This window comes from Hipposideros armiger, unplaced genomic scaffold (assembly GCF_001890085.2).
Source record: "Hipposideros armiger isolate ML-2016 unplaced genomic scaffold, ASM189008v1 scaffold_206, whole genome shotgun sequence".
NCBI classification, from domain to species: domain Eukaryota; kingdom Metazoa; phylum Chordata; class Mammalia; order Chiroptera; family Hipposideridae; genus Hipposideros; species Hipposideros armiger.
In genome coordinates, this window is record NW_017731556.1 from 852,429 (window position 1) to 873,978 (window position 21,550).

General features: G+C 41.3%; 1 long non-coding RNA gene across 2 annotated transcripts in view; it reads right to left on the minus strand.

Annotated features, from left to right (window-relative positions):
- Positions 1-4,389: 4,389 nt before the first annotated feature.
- LOC109388751 (uncharacterized) overlaps positions 4,390-21,550 on the minus strand; it is a 20,951-nt gene continuing 3,790 nt past the window's right edge. The window contains exons 2-3 of one of the 2 annotated variants that reach the window (XR_002125256.1): positions 19,196-19,250; positions 4,390-4,548 (exon numbers count right to left, since the gene is read on the minus strand). This is a non-coding gene — a long non-coding RNA (uncharacterized LOC109388751). Of the gene's footprint in view, positions 4,552-19,195; positions 19,251-21,550 lie in introns of both variants that reach the window. The other variant, XR_002125255.1, reaches the window with a different exon arrangement.

A 21,550-nucleotide genomic window follows, 5' to 3' on the forward strand; every position in this document is an offset into this window, starting at 1 on the left:
CATTCACATCCTTAGATATCTACCCACTGTTGTGCTTCTTCTAGGTTGAGTAGAGAACTGAGCTAATGTATTTCGAAGTAACGGGAGTCTGTAAGCAGAAATCAGAGATATAAATATTCCCACTCTATTTGGTGCCTATAGATAGATCTCAGCCTCAGCCATAAGAGTTCCTTAAAATTGCAACACACAAGTAGTCTTTTAAACAGCAGTTATTTTGAGACATTCCAGCCTGGAGCCAAAAATGATCTACCACCCAAGAAAGGAACTCAAAAGACCAACACCAGTGACAGCAAATCACCACAATTAGAAAGAAAAAAAAAAAAAAGGACCATGCAGAACACACACATACAAATAAACTCAGAGAAATAATCTGTCCATTTAGGAAAATACTGAAGTCTGTTTGTGGGGGAAATGTTTAGAATAAAGACAGAGGACTAAAGGAGTTGAAAAAGACCAAAATCAAATGAATCATGGAATCTGTAAACTGGTATCAGATGTTCTGTAGTCATAGAGCCATGCGAGATTTCAAATTCTTCCAAATAAGGTAGCCCCAGCCAAAGCTGCTGCTCTGAAAGACAACAATTTCCTCTTTCCTGATTGTCTACCTGGTTTAGAACGAATTGATTGTTTTCAGAACTAATGCATTTATACATACAAGATTAGAAGGACTGTGAAGAAGTTTTCTTTAAACACACACACACACACACACACACACACACACACACACACACCATTTCTACCGAGTCAGACTTTCCACTGTATCAGCTGGAAGAAAGGGTAGCACAAATCTAAGAGAAAAAGCTGTCTTTGGTTTCATTTGGTGGTCAGGGAGCAAACGGGATTTCTTTTCCCATTGTAACATAGGAACTGGATTTCAGTGCTGCTCCTCTGTCATATGCATAAAGGGGGATGCCAAATATCTCACAAAGAGAATTTTCCAGAAGGTGCAGAGATGGTCCCTAGTTAGCCTATGAGCTCTCGACATACACACAAAAAGCAACTACTTAAAGCTGAGAGTTTGAATTCAAGAAACTTAAAGAGTCAGACAATTCCAATTGTTTGTTGACAATGATGTGAACAGACTGGAAATCTCATACATTGCTGGTGGGAATTTAAAATGGTGCATCCACTCTACCCGGCCAGGGGAGGGAATGGGTTCTTGCCATCTGCGGCGGCATGGATGGACCTGGAGGGTGCTGTGCTGAGTGAAGTGTCAGAGAAATACAGATGCAATGTGATTTCACTTATGTGTGGAATCTAAAGAACAAAATGAACAAACAAACAAAACAGAAACAAACTCATAGATAAAGAGAACATTTTGATGGTTGCCAGATGGGAGGGGTGTTGAGGATGAGCGAAAAAGGGAAAGGGATTAAGAAGTACAAATTAGGGCTGGCCAAGTGGCGCGATGGTTGAGAACTGGCTTGGAACGCCAGAGGGCCCCGGTTTGGATCCCATATATGAGGGCCAGTGACACTGCCCTCTACAGCTAAAATGCTGAACAACAGCTCAACCTGGAGCTGGGCTACTGTGAGTCGCCGGCGACAGCGTAAGCTGCAGCCCCTGTGGCAGTGGGTTGCCATGGGCTACCATATGTAGCCAGCAGCCAGCATGAGCGGCCAGCAGCCAGCATGAGCGGCCGGCAGCCACTCTTTAAAAAAAAAAAAGAAGTACAAATTAGTTGTTACAAAGTAGTCATAGGAATGTAGGGTCTAGCATAAGGAATATAATCAATAATATTGTAATAACTATGGATAATGTCAGGTAGGTACTAGGTTTATCGGGGTGATAGGTGGGAGGGGGTTTGGCGGCAGGGTGAAAAGGGTGAAGGGGTTAAGAAGTACAAATTGGTAGTCACAAAATAGTCATGGGGATGTAAAGAAAAGCATAAGACATATAGTCAATAATATGGTAATAACTATGTATAGCGCCAGGTGGGTACTAGTCAGGGGGATCACTTCTTTTTTTTAAGATTTTTATTGGGGAATTGGGGGGATGGGAACAGTGCTGGGGAATTGGGGAAAGGGAACAGACAAGTTGCTGTCGTTTTGTTCTTCAGTCTAGTTGTGGAGGACGTTGCTTCACTGGCCCAAGTTGGCACCATCATTGCGCTCTTCCCGGGCGAGGCAGATCAGTCACCGGCTTCTGGACCGCCGCTCACTGCAGCTGCTGGCCGCTCACACTGGCTGCTGTCTACATATGGTAGTCCATGGCTACCCACTGCCACAGCGGCTGTAGCCTACACCGTCACTGACGACTCAGTTGACGATTCACGGCAGCCCAGCTCCAGGTTGAGCTGTTGTTCAGCATCTTAGCTGTGGAGGGCAGTGTCACTGGCCCTCATATGTGGGATCCGAACTGGGGCCCTCTGGCGTCCCAGGCCAGTTCTTAACCATCGCGCCACTCAGCCGGCCCAGGGGGATCACTTCTTAAATTGTATAATTAACCATTATGCTGTACATCGGAAATGAATATAAAATAACATTGAATGTCAACTGTAATTGAAAAAACAAAGAGAGGGAGGGTGAAGGGCAATCAGAGGTCCAAATGTCCAGGTATAAATCAAACAAGTCATGGGGCTGTAATGCACAGCATGGGGCATATAGTCAGTAATGTGATAGTGTGATATGGTGTCAGGTGGTTGCTGGACTTACTGTGGTGATCACTTCTTTAGATATATAAATGTTGACTAGCTAGGGCATACACCTGAAACTAATATACTATTGTATGTTAGCTATATTTTTAATAAAAAATATTTTAAAAAGTTAAAAAAAATAAAATGGTGCAGCCACTTTAGAAAAGAATTCGACAATTTCTTAAAATGTTAAATATAAATTTACTATATAGTACAGCAATTTTATATCTAGGTATCTACCCAAAAGAAATGAATACATATGTCCATGCAAAGGCTTGCATATAAATGTTCACAGCATCGTTATTCATAATAGCCAAAAAAGTGAAAACCATCCAGACTTTCATCAAGCAATGAGTGGATAAATAAAATGTGGTATATCCAAACAATGGAAGAGTATTCTGTAATAAAAAGGAACAAAGTACTAATACTACAACACAGATGAGCCTCAAAAACATCATGCTAAGTGAAAAAAGCCAGTAACAAAAGATCAAATATGATATGGTTCCATTTCAATGACATGTTTTGCTATGCAAAGCTATAGAGACAGAAAATAAATTAGTGGGAGCTGAAACTGGAGTTAGGGATGGGGATTGACTGCACATGGGCCTGAGAGATTGATGTGACCTGATGGAAATGCTCTAAAATTGGGTTGTGATGATGGTTGTACAACTCCACATATTTTATAATGATCATTGAATTGGACACTTACAGTGGATGAATTTTATATGTAAATTACATTCTACTAGATGATTTAAAAAAAAATGGAATACTCACAGCAACCCAGAAACAACCTTTGTAAGTAAAGAAAATACAATTTTGTTCCAATTAGGTAGTGGAATTATGATTTCTTTGTTTTTATGTACTTTTCAATGGAAAAAAATGTCTTTTCAAATCAGAAGAAAAAAATTAGGATAATTTAAAAAATTATCCTTTGAGAGTCAAACATAAAAACTCTGCATGATGGACCAGAGGAGAGCTATGTAAAGTCACCTTGATAAAGAGACAGAATGGCTCTCAGGACCGAAAGATTTGGAGTCACCTGATTAAAATTAATAACACATCTAAAGAAAGAAGAATCAATCAGCAGAGAACATTGATCAATAAAGAAAGCAAAGAGAAGGGACAGCTACAGAAGCAATCACCGCAGGGCCTAACCAATGCTGTTGCAGCAAGGCTGAAGATTGGTCACTGAGCGAGTACACCCAACCCCAAGGTGGAGAGGGACTCCATACATCGAATAGAGCTTCAGGCCATTAAAAATCCTAAGTGTGGTAAAACTGATTTGACTTGTTTTCACTGCATGCTCACCACGTACCATTTTTCGAAAAATTTTTTCCCCAAGTAATTTTATGTACAGAGAAAGCCTAGTCATATTGATAGATTAGGAATTTATACATATTCTGGTTTATATACTCCAGACTCCTGAGGTTTACTCAGTGTGAGTTGGCTTATCCAAGTTAAAGCAACTGTACAGTAGAGGCAAGAAGGAAACTATGCACCTGGAAAGCTGAAAGAGGCAGTGGACTGTGGTGGGCATCAGGATAAATGCCAATTTGTAATACGTCTTGGAAGCCAGCCACTTAGCCTAACTTTCTCAGTGACAACCCAATTTTGACGAGACTTCTCATTCAGACTTCAATATCTAGAAATCCAAGACACCAAGACATATTAAAATTACAGTACATTCAGCATATTTTTTAAGAAGCCACTTATGCGAAGAATTTCAATTATTTAAATCTTGCACTTACTGAATCCAGATCGATCCAGCCATGGCAATGATAATTCTGGTACCAGCTGGTTCAGTTCCACCCTCATCATAAAACGAGTGCTGTTTAGATAGGGAGCTTCTTTCCAATGACTTTTGGTGATGGTGATGCTGGAAAGAGTCTGTGGCTCTGTACCAAAGTCCTCTGCTTCTGGGGACAATGGAGCTTATTTGTTAGAGCACTGAGCTATCGTGTCCTACAATACGTAGGCACTTTGCCTGACGGACCTTCGTCCTGGTGCATAATTTCTACTCTTATTCCCATATGGGTCTTTGAGGCCACGCCTCTCTCCCTAATTCCTGTCTTCCTTCTACCTCCTTCTATACCTACCTCACCCCTCCTCCCAGTTGGACCCTGGTAGTATCCCCAACCTGACCTAGATGATTTGATTCTGCCACTCAATGCTCTGAACCACCTTTTCCTAGAATAATACTCAAAGTAGTTCTGCAAATACTACAATTCAATTCTGAAGCTAACCAACCACAGTTAGCATCAGATTCCACAGGTTTAAGGGAAATCCCCAAAAAAATTGCACTTAAGGCATTTCAAATTTGGGAGTTCCTACTATCCCTTCAGGCTTGATAATTGCTAGAAAGGCTTTTAGAACTCAGACAAGATTATGATTACAGTTTCATTGTAAAGGATACAAATTGGGACCAGACAAATGAAGAGACACATAGGGTGAGGTCCGGGAGGGTCCCAAATATGGAGTTTCCATGTCCTCTCACCATGGAATGAGGACATGTAAACCTCCTAGCACATCTATGTGTTCATCAACCAGGAAGCCCCCCAAAAGCCTCTGTGTCCAGAGTTTTTATTGGGGTTTCATTATGTAGGCATGATGGACTGAATCATTGGCCAGGTGAGAAAACTCTAGCTCCAGTCCTCCTCCTCTTCCTGGAGGTTGAGAGGTTGTTTAATTTCATTGTGGCTCAAACACTCAACTACCTGATCACAGGGTTGGTCTTTTGGTCGTGACCAGTTTCCATCTGAACCATCTCCTTAGCATAAACTCAGATGTGGCCCAAGGGCCACCGTGAATAACAAAGACACCGCTATCACTGATGCAATTCCAAGAATTTAGAGTCTCTGCTCAAGGAACTGGGGGAAAATGCCAGTCAGATTTTTTATTATACAACAGTTGGATATTGCAGTCACCTAAAAAGCTTTTTAAACAAATGTTCATGCCTGGATCCCACCAAGAATTCTCATTTAATTGGCCTGGGGTGCATCCTGAATATAAGGATTTTTAAATTCTCCTCCAGATGATGCTAACACTCTACAGGCTGTGCTGCTGGCCCCAGTTTATCCCCTTTGTTTGAACTTCTAGGATATGTGTGTTCCTCCAAATTAGACTGGAATTGCTGTTCTAGTTACTGGAGCTCTCAACATTCTACATGGCTAGGGCCAGACATATTATGATCTAGGTCAGGTCTAGAGTCTCTGTGTCTCACAACTTCAAGTGGCCCATGTATAGCATAGTCTATGTGAATTGCCCTGCTAGATGTATGCAGCATACACACTCCACTCCACAGGATGGCCATGTCTTAATCTAGTCACCACACATCAAGTTTGCATCAAGCAAATTTTCCAAATGAACAAGTCGCAGGTTAATCAATTTTACTGACTTATTAATTAGCTTTACAGGAATATTTTCACATCTCTATCAGCTTTACATTTTCATTTCAGATTTAAAACCATCTAAAAGAAATCAGAATTTAGCTAAACCAATTCTGTATATTAAGAAATAAGTATGGGCTGGCTAAGTGGCTCAGTTGGTGAAGAGCGTGAGCTCTGAGCAACAGTGTCACCAGTTCGATTCCCACATGGGCCAGTGAGCTGCGCCTGACCTGAGTTGCCGCTGAGCTGCCAACAGGTGGCAGAATGGCTCAGCTGGTGAGAGCATGTGCTCCTAACAACAAGGTTGCTGGTTCGACTCCCCCATAGAATGGGGGACTACACCCACCCACAACTAAGATTGAACATGGCACCTTAAGCTAAGCTGCCCTGAGCTGCCCATGGACGGCCAGATGGCTCAGTGGTTAGAGTGTGTGCTCTTAGCAACAAGGTTTCCAGTTTGACTCCCACATGGGATGGTGCATTTCTCCCATCTGCAAACTAAGATTAAACAGGGCACCTTAAGCTGAGCGGACATGAGCTGCCAACAGGCGGCCAGATAGCAACTGGATTTGGAGCTGAGCTACAATAGCTGTGCCCTCCACAACTATGATTGAAGGATAACAACTTGGTTGTTCCCCTTCCCCAGTTCCCCAACACTGCTCCCCTTCCGCAATTCCCCAATTCCTTAATAAAAAAAAATCTAAAAACAAAAATTAAAAAAGAAAGAAAAAATATAAGTATGGACTAAAAAATTCCCATATGAAATACTGAAAATCTGAGAAACCAAACATTTTATAAAAGCAAATAGTAAATTTAATATATCAGTTTACTATATACATTAGCTATTGGAATTGGAATTCTGCAAATTATTTTCTTGGTTTCTGCTTACAATTAGCTTCCATCCTGTAAACATTTGCTTTTGTGAGAATGAGTTAAACCCTAAGATGTTCCAGTGAACAAAATTCAACTTGTAAATTTTAAGATTCAATTGTTTTATTAAGCAATTCATAAATCAGGCAACATGTCATCTAGCAACTAGAAGAGTGACCAAAGGAGTTGTACAAAATGGAAGACTTTTATAGGAAGAAAGAAGGATGGGGCAAGGGAACTAATACAAAAGAAGAGAAATGATTGTTTTTTTGCTAGGACATCTTTTCTTTGGGAGAAGAGAATAGGAACATATGTACATTGCCTCTGCTTTCTATGGAGAACAGGAGAGGACCCAAGTGACAGATCACCTTACTGGTGCTTGACCAGAAAATCCCAGACTGGTTGATTAACACTACGTTTATGGGGGAGGTGAAATTGCAATTAGATCAGGCATTACATCTAAGTTTGGATTCATGGGCTTTTAGTGTGAGTGATGCCATTTTGGGCTCCTGGTTTTCTCTTCACCACCACCACTTCCTTGTGTAGCATGCAATTAAGAGAGTGCCTTTCGAATGTGTTTAAAATAGAAACGGCAGGAGTACAGATGAGTAAAACATGAACCATTTCTGATGAGCCAAGTTTTTTTCCCAAAGGCCTGGGAGGTACTCGTGAACAATGAACCAAGAAATTTTTGCAGTAGAAAAATAAATATTTTTTTTTAGCAGAACTTGACAACTAATGTTGGGGTAAGAAGTTGTATTTGACATTAAGGCCCTGATGCCAGTACATTTCCTGAATGAAAACAGTGATTGACTTTATGCATATTACACTTAGAAAGTCAGTTCAAGGTTCGTATGTGGACCATTTTTTGTCCATCCACCTAAGGAAAAATAATTTCAGGAAGCTTCTCTCTTTACCTCAGACTGCAATAGGAAACGATGTTTAGCAAACTTCTTTTTCTGCCACCTTGAAGGTTAGGGGATTCGAATTTGTAATTATGATTGCATTTTAAGTTACCTAAGACAATTGCTAGTGAGGTAAAAATGACTTCTAAAAACAAACCAAATCAACTGAATAAAAACTACCCTAGCCCTAGCATTGAAGGTTCACTCTGAATTTCAAATCTCTAGTTTTCAGTTTATTTCTGAGTTTGTTGATGAGCTAACCAACCCTGAGGTTTAACCCTGTAAGACTCAATAAAAATCCTCATAAATACATAGCTATGGTTGGCAGTCTTTAAAAAATAAGTGAAAATTTTCCAGCTCATCCCGCAGTCCTTAATTATCTGATACTTTTAGAGGATCTAGAAAGACGGAGTCGAAGTTTAGGGTTCTGAGCAGTCGGTTTCCAAAATGTCATTCAGGCGGGCTAAAGGTGCATATTAGTTGGCTTTTACACCTCCTGCTCCTTCTCAAGAGAATAAATAATTACAGTGATTTATCTTTGAAAAGTGCAGCTTGGAGTTGGATGTAGAGAAGTCACATAATGGTGTCAGCGCTTCAGCCCAAAGTAAATAAAATGGTGAAATATATTTAGCAAGCGATAACGCAAGGCACTGAAAAACAGAGATAAAAAGAAGAAACTGTCTTTACATGATTAGAGAACTTTACAAACTACCAACCTTTTGCAAAAGGAATATAATTATAGAAAATACAAACAGTGGGAAAAAACAGGGATTCTACCAAGTTCCAAATTTCCATCCTAATTCTAGCCCCCCAAAAGGCAGGTCAGTTTCTCAAGCATTTTGCCTAGATTCCTTCTCTCCCAGGGTACAGCCTCCCTCCTTATGATAAGCGCTCAATCTTCGATACAGTAGAGTAGTTGCTTAGATCTCGAGTGCTTTTGAGGCTAATGTGAATATTCAGGCTAGTGGCACCCGTTAGTGGTGCCCTGCCTTTCCCAGGTACCCAGAAAAGGGACTTTGGCAGGACTATGGTACCTGCCATAAAGGAAATTTCACCCTCCAAGAAAGGCTGCTTTCCGGTTTTCTCATTCCTGTAACATAGGCTGGGTTTGCACACAAATATTAATTGGTTTCAAAGGACTTGAAAAAGTCCAATCAATCAAACAACTGACATTTTAACTGACTTTGCCATTGAACACAAACAAAAAGCAGCCAAATTCGTTTGTGTGCTGGACATAACCTTGGATAGTCTACACACAGAATCTCGGCCCCTCCTCCTGCCCGCACCCCTCCCCAGCCCCCATCCTTGCCACCTGAAACTGCTCTTGTATTGGCCATCATCAGTGACCTCCTAGTTGCTAGATCCAAGTAACCTATCAATTCACATCTTATTTCCCAGATCACAAGAAGTTGATACTGTTTACCAGTTGATCAAGAAAAGACATTGATGATGTTTGTTTTTTCTTTAGCATCTCTGAGCACTCTTTCACAGTCTTCATTGGGCGCTCTCTTTCTCCACCTGCTGTGTAAAGGTGAGCTTTCTGCAGTACTTTATCAGAGACCCTCTTCTCACTCATCTCCTTAGTCTTGAATAACTGTATTATTCAGTGCTTTGCTTTCCTTACCACCTCTAAGTTGCTGATGCCCATCTTATATCTCTAGACTGTCCCTCTCCTGTGTTTTAATCTCATACACCTGAGGATCCTTGGGGAAACAGAATGAGAGGATCCAAAGAGGAGGAACATGTTAATGGGACCAGTGCTTTCAATTTCAGAAACTCTTTTCATGCTTTAGTGTCCTGAAGCAAATATATATATAGATAGATATATATGTGTGTGTGTGTGTATGTATATATGTATTTTAACATATATATGTATATATGTATTTTAACATATATATGTATATATGTGTTTTAACATATATATGTATATATGTGTTTTAACATATATGTGTGTATATATGTATTTTAACATATATATGTATATACGTGTGTTTTAACATATATATGTATATACGTGTGTTTTAACATATATGTGTATATATATGTATTTTAACATATATATGTGTATATATATGTATTTTAACATATATATGTATATACATGTATTTTAACATATATATGTATATACATGTATTTTAACATATATATGTATATATATGTTGAGGCTGCTGTCTGCTTTGCTAGGCACCTTAATATTAGTTTATTGTAATTTCACTTAGAAGCAAAAGAATTAAGCATGTGAGCTTTTTTTTTTTCTAGATCAGTATTCAGATAGACAGGTTGAAAATTTGACCATTCCCTTAAACTGTTAGTTTTTTAGAGCAGGACTGAGAGGACGTGATAAAAAAAAAAAAAAAGCTCAAGTATTAGTATAGAGAGATAGGCAATGACTTCTTTCTTATATTTCTTATACTAATACTAATATTTATAGTAATTTATATTAATATCAGGTAAGACTAGCATTGGCTGCAGATAAAGAAGCCTTCCCCAGGAGACAGTTCATTTCAGTCTTCATGGAAGTTTGAAGGTTGGTAGTCCACAGTTGGGGAGGTGGCTTGGCTTTATTAAGATAAGACTTTAGGAAAAACCTTTTTCTAGCTCACTTCTCTTCCAGCTCTACATTGTGACCACCATCCTCATGGTCCAATATTATGGTTGAGGCATCAGTCATCAAATCCACGTTCCCAGGAGCAGGCAAATGGCACGACATACAATCTTTTAAGGATGTTTTCCTAGAAGCTTTACAGTAACATTTTTACTTATAAGTCATTGGTCAAACCTTAGTCACATTGCTTCTTGCAGCCAAGAGAAAAGCTGGACACTGTTAGTCTTTATTCCAGGCAGCTCTGTGTCTATCAAACACTGGGTTTCAATTTCTATGGATGAAGTGGAGAACAGATGGGGAGGGGGGTAGCCAGCAGTCTCAGCCACATTGTTTTCTGAACAATGAATAACAATGAACAGGAGAAAATATCTAGATTTATCTGATGACAACAGGAGCTGGAAACACTATTTTTTTACAAATATTTTGTAGATAAAAAAGATATTTATATGGATAAAATCAATAAACTCATGGGATTCTTTCCAAGGGTCCTCACACTTGCTTAGCTTCAGGTTCAATGCAACATTGAACCTGGGTGGGCATCCTGTGCACCAGAGGGACTTAGGGACCAAGGGCCATCTCCCTGAGAGCTGGTCAACAAGGAGCCCTTACCCCACAAGCTCTGAGAGCCACAGAGCCACAAGTGACCGAGTCTTGGTGGGTGGACTTGTCTGAGCAGCTGCCAGCTTGGGACTGTTCCCCACAGAAGTGCCTCTGTTATCTCATGCAGTTCATCTCCAAGTATTCCAAGGAGGGCTCCCACCACTTCTCTTTAATTTGAAGACTCCTCTGTGGGGATTTTTCTAGTCAACTTAAATCTTCCTTTGTTCAGAACCTTTCTCGCCCTCTGTTCTTATACCTTCAACATGACCACAACCTCGAGAATGTGATCTTTGCACACAACATTCTACCCAGTCCAGCAAAACATCCTCCGTGGACTGCTCCTAGTACATAGGAGGTTTTTGTTTGTTTCCTCTTCTTTTTTATGTCTAGCAAAGCCACCTTCACCAGGTAGACAGGTATGTCTTTCATAGCTTTTGTGGCATTTCTAAGCAATGGGGAGCCTTAAAGGTGTTAAGAAAGAAGAAAATGACAACAATCAAAATTCCTCACTTTCCTTACACTAAAAAGATGCATAGAAATCCATAATCCTTGAAATATAGATATTTGGAGAGATAAAATAATGTTGGGTAAATATTTCACATGTACAAATAATTTCATAATTGTGTTTTAGAAATGCTTTGTTCTTAATTAAAGAAACTCACACCTGCTTTCCTAAGTTAGGTTTTAATCCACACATCAGATGGGACATCTGATGTCAGTAGGACATCCTGGCAAAGGTTTCAAGAAACTGTGAAGAATGGCTGCCTATATACATCCAGGGACCTAAGGCAGTAGTAACTCCTGGACCTACCAGGTCAACACTTGTCTTGCCTTTGGGGACACCTATGGGCCAGTGCTTGCACTCTGACAATATCTCATTAAAGTAACGTAATGTAAACACAGAAAGAGGAGGTCCTTTCCCCATCCCCATGTAAACAGATAGAGGTGTTGTGAAAGAGCAAGGCATTCGTGACATACCAGCCTGGGTTCAAATTCCAGGACTTCACTTAGTAGCTATCCTTGGAGCAAGTCACTTAACCCCTCTGATAAGAACACAATGAGCAATAGAGGCCAGCATGGGTTCATTAATAACCTCTTAGGTCAAACTAACATGATTTCATTTTTTATAAGGTCACTCTACTATGCACAGACAGGTAATTTTGGCACACTATTAGAAAACATATCTCAAGATATCTTGTGGTCACAACGAATAAATGCAAACTAGATAGTCCTTAAAAGTTAGTTTGGAGCTGGTTAAACTACACCATAGAAACAGTGGTATTCATGTATCAATTCCACCTGGAAAGAACATCTCTAACAAGAGGAAATTCTCCTTGCCGTTATGCTCAAAATTTTACCAACTTGAATAAAAATGTATTGAATGCTTAGGTAGCTCAAAAGTAGAAAGGACAGTAAATGCACTGGATGACAGAATCAAATTCAAAATGTTCTCAATAGCCTAAAAGAATAACTGAAATAAAGGCTGTTGAAACAGCTGTGTCAAGTTAGGCATTTAGGTTCATAGCTACTTGGGATATTGGAATGGCCCAGGGCTAGGGCTGTTGTCAGGTCAGCATGACCGAGCAGACCAGACCCACTTGCTGGCATGTGTGGAGAGAGTCAGGGAGAAGCAATGAGCAGCTTGTAGGGGCTACCATTGGCCAATCTGGGGAAATTTAAACAGCCAAATTTTAGTCAGTGATTATATGGATTATAACTAATTGAATGAAATATGAATCCAGGAGCCCATATTGATATACAATAAATGAATTAATATGTGAGGGAGAAAAGTCTCCCTTATAGTAGAGTGCCAGCTAAGAAATGTAGAGAAAATGGTGAACATAGAAAAAAAAAGAATCACCATTTGTCAAAAATCATAGTCATAATTGTTTTGAACAAAAATCATCAATGGAGGGGCCGGCCGAGTGGCGCGATGGTTAAGAACTCGCTTGGGACGCCAGAGGGCCCCGGTTTGGATCCCACATGTGAGGGCCAGTGACACTGCCCTCCACAGCTAAGATGCTGAACAACAGCTCAACCTGGAGCTGGGCTGCCATGAGTCACCGGCGACGGCGTAGGCTGCAGCCCCTGTGGCAGTGGGTTGCCATGGGCTACCGTGTGTAGCCAGCAGCCAGCGTGAGCGGCCAGCAGCCGCAGTGAGCGGCGGTCCAGAAGCCGGCGACTGATCTGCCTCGCCCAGGAAGAGCGCAATGATGGTGCCAACTTGGGCCAGTGAAGCAACATCCTCCACAACTAGACTGAAGAACAAAAGGACAGCAACTTGTCTGTTCCCCTTCCCCCAATTCCCCACTGCTGTTACCATCCCCCCAATTCCCCAATAAAAATATTTTTTAAAAAATCATCAATGGAGACTAATATTAGTGGTTGGAAGTACAAAATACTTAGTAATTAACAGTGAGAAAACTGTTCAATATTACCTTACCTAAGTTGTAAAAGTCAACATCACCAAAAATAGGATAAATTGATATCATATGCCTCCTGATGTGATGTACTAAGAAGAACATGGTATCACATTTATGGTATTCCTATAAAAAATGAATAACCTGGATCTAATAATGAGGAAATACAAGGCAAGTGTAAATTGAGGAGCATTCTATCAAAATAACTGATCTGTGCTTTCAAAGGGGTCAAGGTCATAGAGGTGAAAAAAAAGACTGATGAGCCTAGACTAGAAATATGGACCAAATAGGAAAGGGTGTATACGAGGACACTACTGAGGAAATCAATGCAATTTAAATGGTAATATTATATTAATATCAGTGTCCTAATTTTGATGATTATACTGCAGTGATATCGGAGAATATCTTTGTGTTTTAGGAAACATATAGGAGTAACAGGATATCATATCTATAACTTTTTATCAAAGGATTTAGAAAATGAGAGAGAGAGTGGGGCGGGGGGAGAGAGAGAGAGAGAGAGAGAGAGAGAGAGAGAGAGAGAGAGAGAGAGAGAGAGAGAGAGAGAGAGAGAGAGAGAGAGAGAGAGAGAGTGAGAATGGGAAAAAGAGAAATGAAACAAGTGTGGTAAATCTTAACAACTGGTGGATCTGAGTAAAGGATGTACTATTTCTGCAGCCTTTCAGAAGGTTTTAAACTATTTGAAATGAAAGTTTTTAAAAATCAACTACATAAGTTCAAATAAGACATGTGAATTAGCAAAGCATTAGAGGAGAAATTTAAACCTTAGAACAGCTCAGGGCTCCCTCTCCTTGACTCACTCCTTGAGGAGCTGGTGCACTGATACGGCCAGGTCCAAGGCAACTTTCTGTGTCAGGTACAAGTACAACCATCACAAGTACAAGCAGCAGAGCACTCAGCCAGCCCCTCTGAAGTCTGGAACTTGGGTTAGACAATCCATTGGGACCCAAAGCAGCTGCTCACTTAGTGTCTTTTTCTCTCGTTAGCCGCAGCGTCACTCATCTTTGCTTTTGTCTATTTGCTTCATCCTTTTCTCTCTCTGCACATCCGATTGTCTTGCTTCTCTGTATACATAGCAGAAAATGACCTTACGTGCTCTTGCAGTAAATATCCATCCAAATCGTAGGGAGAGAACGTAGCTGGCCTTGTTGATTCAGGTGCCCATCCATGGCCCGGGTGACTGTGGCAAAGAGGCTGCGCTGATGCAGTCCCGCCCACTCCACCTCTGTGAGGTTTGGGAAGCAGAGATTCCAAGCAAGCTGTGCCAATCTCAACAAACGAACACATGAGTCAGTGTTGGGATGAAAAGCCCACTTGGATGAGCGAGGAGGTTGAAGACGTCTGGTTCTACATGATATCTCAATATGTACGTGCTAGAGCGTGACTCTGGAAGACCAGAGCCCAGCAAATCATCAGTAACACAACACCTCCAGGCACGTGCTGATGCAGGGGTGTTGAACCAGTCATGCCAGTACCACCACTGCTTTTGATGTCAGTGATGTGACCTTTCCAACACTGGAAAGTAACTCTTCATGAAATTCTGAATAAAACAAAGTACAATTTACCTTGATTTGCATGGTAGTTGTGTACTTGGAAAATTCACTGCATATTGAAAGCTTGCAAAAACATTTTGTGTTTAATATGAAAAACGGAGTTAGGTTGTAGGTTCCGATAAACAGGCATTTTAAAAAAAAAAAAAAAAACCAGATTTTTTTATTGGGGAATTGGGGAAGAGGAACAGCCAAGTTGTTGTCCTTTAATCTTAGTTGTGGAGGGTGCAGCTAGCTCAGCTCCAAATCCAGTCACCATCAGTCTGCCCATGGCCGCTCAGCTCAAGGTGACGTTTTCAATCTTAGTTGCAGGTGGGCATAGCCCACCATCCCATGCAGAAGTCCAACCGGAAACCTTGCTGTTAGAAGCATGTGCTCTCACCAGCTGAGCCATCCTGCCACCTGTTGGCAGCTCAGGGCAGCTCAGCTTGGGCGCAGCTCACTGGCCTATGTGGGAATCGAACCGGCAACCCTGTTGCTCAGAGCTCATGCTCTTAACCAACTGAGCCACTTGGCCAGCCCTAAACAGGCTTTTAATCTACAGCAATATCCTGCTGGACATCCCCAAATCTTGTAAGCTGAAGGGTAATTCTTTACGGTGGGACTCCCATACATTGCAGCATGCTTAGCATCCCTTGCCCCTTCCTAATGTCAGTAGACCCCATAAATTATTATGACAAGCCAAACAGGCCCGACATTCTTCCAGAATGTCCCCCAGGGCCAGTGTCATTACTATTAAGGACCACTGGATTAGAGACTAGTTTACCTCTGACAGGAGTGGTCAGTGGGTTATTCTGCCTTATTGGAAGCTCTGTCTCGCCAATCTCTTCCAACTCTAACGTTCAACAAGCCCATGATTAAATCTCATGATGCCATGACTTGCTCCCCTTCTGAAACATTACAATGTTTTTCTCCTTTGCTATTCAAGAAGATGATCAGCTTTATACCAATACCAAAAAGCCATGTTAGCCAGGACTCTTATAGCTTCAAATAATAAGAAGCTAACACAAACGTATGTCCATTCACACACAAAAGAGGAATTTATTGTCTTAACTTGGAAATACAAGTGTGGAGCTGAATCCAAAACAGCTGGATCCAAGAATTCAAGTCAGGTTTTGAAGACCCTCTCTCTCCCTCCTTCCTTTCTCTCTCCCTTCCTCCCTCCCTTCCTTTCTTCCTTCCTTCTCTCTCTCTTTTTTCTCTCCCTACCTCTTCTTTTCCCTCCCTCCCTCCCTGCCTCTCTCCCTTTTTCTCTCTTTACTTTCTCTCTTTCCACAGGATGAATTCAGTCTCTCTCCTGGTAATGAGCATATGCCCACTCCATTCACATTCCATCTATTTTTTGAAAGTTCTGTTTCTCCCCTCCCACTCTGAACTGTACCCTGGAGTTCTAGGAGAAAACCATGACAATGAAAAAATTCATGTCATGATTAGCTATTTAATGCCTGTATTCTCTAATCAAATGTAAGGTGTACGAGGACGAAACTTTGTCTTTCTTACTCATTGCTGTATCCCAGCCATCAGCATGGCATTGCCCATTCTAGTCACTTAACAAAATACTGAATGAATAAATTGCTCAGTTGAAATTAGAGGTTGCCCAGCTTTCAGTGCTTGTATTTCCCTACAAGACTTTCCTAGACATTTTGAAACACGGGCAAAAGGCAGCAGTAGCTGTGTGTTCTATGAGCAGGCTTATGACTTATGGTGCTGAGTCGTAGAAACAGAACAGAGAGATCCACTGGGGGGATCCTTTTCACACTAGATGCACCCAGGGGGTTTCTCCACCCAGAGTTATCCAAGTTCACTTTGGTCTGAGGATTATTCATAGAAGACTAAAATCAGCATTAAGGTAGCTGACTAATTGATTCAATCAGTATATTATCGAGGTCATTTCAATTCATTAGGCCCCTTTAAAATTTCATTGTGGTGCCATCATACACTTCCAAGGTTGTTCTTTGCAACGCGCTGATAGGATTAAGCATTACACTGAATCACAATAAAAGAGGTCTCCTGCATAATAATAAACTTCAATGCCAGTCTATGCTCTATGAAGCACTTTCCACACTTAAAAACATGACGTTATATATATTATTTTGCACAACTTCTAAGTATTAGGGGTTTCTTATTTTTCTTCCGTGGAATAAAATAAAATTAAACCTAATTGCACCTAAAATTGAAGCTGAACTGGGTGGGTCAGAATGGCTAGTGTTTAAAAAATGTGAATAACATCCTTAACATAGTTCATTGTGACTAACCCAGTGGGTGTGACACCCAGGGGAAAACAATTAGTTCATTTATCATGAATTGGAAAAGTTAGAGTTTAGAACTCTGTGCTATTTTTTTTCAAAGATTTTTATTGGGGAATTGGGGGGATGGGAACAGTGCTGGGAAACTGGGGGAAGGGGAACAGACAAGTTGTTGTCGTTTTGTTCTTCAGTCTAGTTGTGGAGGACGTTGCTTCACTGGCCCAATTTGGCACCATCATTGCGCTCTTCCCGGGCGAGGCAGATCAGTCACCGGCATCTGGACGGCCCCTCACTGCTGCTGCTGGCCGCTCACGCTGGCTGCTGGCCGCTCACGCTGGCTGCGGGCTACACACGGTAGCCCATGGCAACCCACTGCCACAGGGGCTGCAGCCTATGCCGTTGCCGGCAACTCACAGTAGCCCAGCTCCAGGTTGAGCTGCTGTTTAGCATCTTAGCTGTGGAGGGCAGTGTCACTGGCCCTCATATATGGGATCTGAACCGGGGCCCTCTGGCATCCCAAGCCGGTTCTTAACCATTGCGCCACTTGGCCGGCCCTCTGTGCTATTTTTTAACGTAAAAATTATTCAAGGAATTAGCCAGCATTTTGTTTAAGAAGAGATTTTTGATGATGGAAAATTAGGCATTTAAAGACTTTAAAGTGGAAAAAAAAATTAATGAACAAATCAGAAGAATGCAGTCTATGCCACTCTCCCAAATATCATGTCTTTAAAAAAGTGTATCTTTTGCTAGCAGTCGCACTTTACTACAATTACTATCGCAAGTACAATGTATATTCAACAGCAGAATTAATTCCATGAACGACTTTTACCTTTATAACAAAACTGGTCTCATAGTCAATCCATAGGTATACGTTATAAGAATCACTAATATAGTGATTATATGTATAACATATACATATAACAGTAAATTAATCTATTGATCATTGTATATGCCAGGTATTTTCTAAGCACTTTATCAACATCACACTCAGTTCTCACAACAAATTGTTTGATAGGTACTTTCATTATAGCACCCATTTTACAGGTGATAAAATAAGACTTGGCGAAGCTAAATAAGCACTCCAAAGCCACATAGTTAATAAGGGTTGGAAATAGGATTAAAACTTGGGCTGGCTGACTTCTAATTACAGTTCTGTGTTGGCTATTAGGACCTAGGTTGTGCATTTCACAATATGTGAGATTATCAAGTTGAGACAAATATTTAATACTCTTTTTTTTTCTTCCAGTTTTAGATGTACAGAACAATGCAATAGTTATCCTTTTCACCCCTCACAAAGTAACAGGGATAGAAAAGACAGTCTGGGGAATATAATCAATACTCTTTTTAATAATCCATCTTTTCAATGCATTTTAAAAATTACCTTATTCAGGGCCGACCGAGTGGTGCGTTGGTTAGGAGTTGGCTTGGGAGAGCCACTTCTGAGCAGCAGGGCCCGGGTCAGATCCCACATGAGGGCCAGTGATGCTGCGCCCCCTACTGCTAAGATGGTGAATAACAGCTCGACCTGGAGCTGGGCTGCCATGAGTCACCTGCGACAGCATAGGCTGCAGTGGGACTGGCAGGCAGCGGGCGTGAGCTTTCATGAGCTGCCATGAGCCACAGTGAGCAGCGTCCAGTGGCTGGCGAGCGACTGCCTCACCGGAGAAGAGCGCAATGATAACACCAACATGGGCCGGTGAAGCGACGTCCTCCACAACTAGACTGAAGAACAAAAGGACAGCAATTTGTCTGTTCCCCTTCCCCGATTCCTCAACGCTGTTCCCCTCCCTCAATTCCCCAATAAAATCTTTTTTAAAAAAATTACCTTATTCAGTGACTGCTAGCCTCACTACAGTATAGCAATGAATAAAATGGCTGAAAATACAACCTAAGCCCAAAGATAAGTTTGAGACTTGAATGTATAACATATCCAAACAGAAATGACTCAAAATCTACTTACGTGTTTGGTTTTTTGGACTTCTGAATCTTGATTCTCCTAATTAGATCAAGTTCACCTTAGTTGAAGAAGGAAGAAAAGAAAAAGAAGTGTAAGAATGCCTGAACCCATTCTATATTAACCATATTTTCTTAATTACTGTCTTCTTAACACTCTGGCCTCTGGGTCCTTGCTGACTGGGGAGAAACTGCCCCTCCCAGGTTTACCTACTTTCTAGAGATACCAGAGAACTCAGGACAGCCCCTATGCCAAGTTCCTGCTGAAATTATTCACACTAGCGAATCTAAGCCTGCTTATTCTGCCTGGCCAGTTCCTCCCTGTGAAAACTACTGTATAGTTTCTCGCCCACTCTTTCTCTCATTCCTTCTGCCTCTTAACTGACCCTGGTGCTTCCCAAGTGGCCCTACAAGGCGTGCTGTGATCCTTGCTTCTAGGGACCTGTAAGTATAAAATTCTTCCTTCGTAAGTCCTTTCCATGTCACATGTCTTATCATATCAGATTAAAACAAATCCTGAGTAGATATTAAACACATATCCTCAATGAGGATTAATGTATGTACAATAAATAGAATGAACTGTGAAATATACTCCAGTAGATTTCAAGTTTGTTCATTTATTCAACAAGCATTCACACAGCGTGTATAATGTGCTAAAGACACTCTGCTAGGCACAGTTTCCATTTCACTGCAGTAAGGATGCAGTGCGGTCATTGCTTCTCTACCAGGCACTCTGATAAATGGTTCAGAGACATCAAAATCTATTTAGATGAAAATGAAACCAGGTGGTTCCCAGTGAAGCACATGTTATACAGTGGCCCTCTAGCCAGCAGGAGAGTAAATGTGAGGGACCTGGAATCGTGTTTCCTGACTCTTATGTGGCATCTTTGTAACTGAACAGACTCATTAAAATTTGGGACATTATCATTCATTTCATTTGAACAAATAACAAATGTGTGATGTGCATTCAAGTTGTTCAGTAATTAGCTGCAATTGTATCCAAGAGCAAAAAGTAAAACAAAGGGAATAATTAAGATCTCCAAATTTGAACTTGCTGCTGAGGACAAGAGAAAGTGACTTGTTCAGGATTTCTCAAACTGGACATGACTTCTGTGTTGTAAAGCTGATGGCCAATCCAAATTTCTATTATTCTTTAACTTCATAGTCAGTTTTTTGGAGTTTGAAAATATATGTTATATTGACACAAACAAAGATGATGGATATGATGTGATGAAGGCCCTATTCAAGCAATTAAAATATTAGCTCATGCAAGTTGTGCAAGTAATTTCAGATTGTTTTCAATAACAGGTTTATCATTAATGATTGAAAGAGAAAAAAAAAGTCAATTTACTGGCTGGATTTAACGCAACCTTAATGTGCTGTTAAACACAGTAACTGTGGGACTTCTGCTCAAGATGGTGGAGTAGGTAAATGCTGTGCTCCCCTTCTCCCATGACCACATCAAAATTACAACTAAACTACAGAGCAATCATCATTGATAACCGCCTGAAGACAAGCTGAACAGAAGACCTATAACTAAGAACATACAGAAGAAGCCACGTGGAGACTGGTAGGAGGGGTGGAGATGCTGACCTGGCTAGTCCCACACCCACATGTAGCAGATAAAAATAAGGAGGGATATCTCAGCTCTTGAAGTCCCCCTTGAAGAGCAACGGGTCTCAGAACCACACCAGGCTCCCCAGTCCAGGGTTCCAGTGTTAGGAAGAGAAGTCCCCATATCTTCTAGCTGTGAAAACCAGCAGAAATTGTGGCTGAGTGAGGTAAAAGGCTGCTGGAGTCCCATGAATTCCTCTTAAAGGGCCTGCACACAGACTTACTTGCTGATGGACTCAGTCACTATGAGCTCCAGCACTGTGGCAGCAGCTCAAAAGGTGTCAGGGACATATGGGGAGGAACTGAGTTGTCTAGCTTCAGGGTGAGGACTGGAGGAGCAGCTTTCTCCCAGACAAAAGTACGAGTAGATGCCACTTCCCTTTGCTGAGCCCTCCCCCAACCCAACCTGCACACACAGGTGGTTGCTGTAGCTGAGTCTCCATCAACCTAACTAACACCGTTGGCCCTGCCCTTGTGATTTCCTGAGACTCCGTCCCACCTAACTTGTGAGCCCACCCAAGCCATTTCCAGTGTCTTTTCCATACAAACGACCTGTCTTGGGTCATGATTTGGACTCTTCTAAAATCTCTCCAAAGTTCACAAACCCCAAACAAGCAGCAACTGGCCTCAGTGTGCCCCATACCTCTTGCTAAGTGGCCTGAAGTGGCAGCCAGCCTCGGTTAGCAGCTTAGCCTCTCCCAAGCACCTCCAAGCCTAGCACAAGTGGCAACCATCTGCAGATCACTAT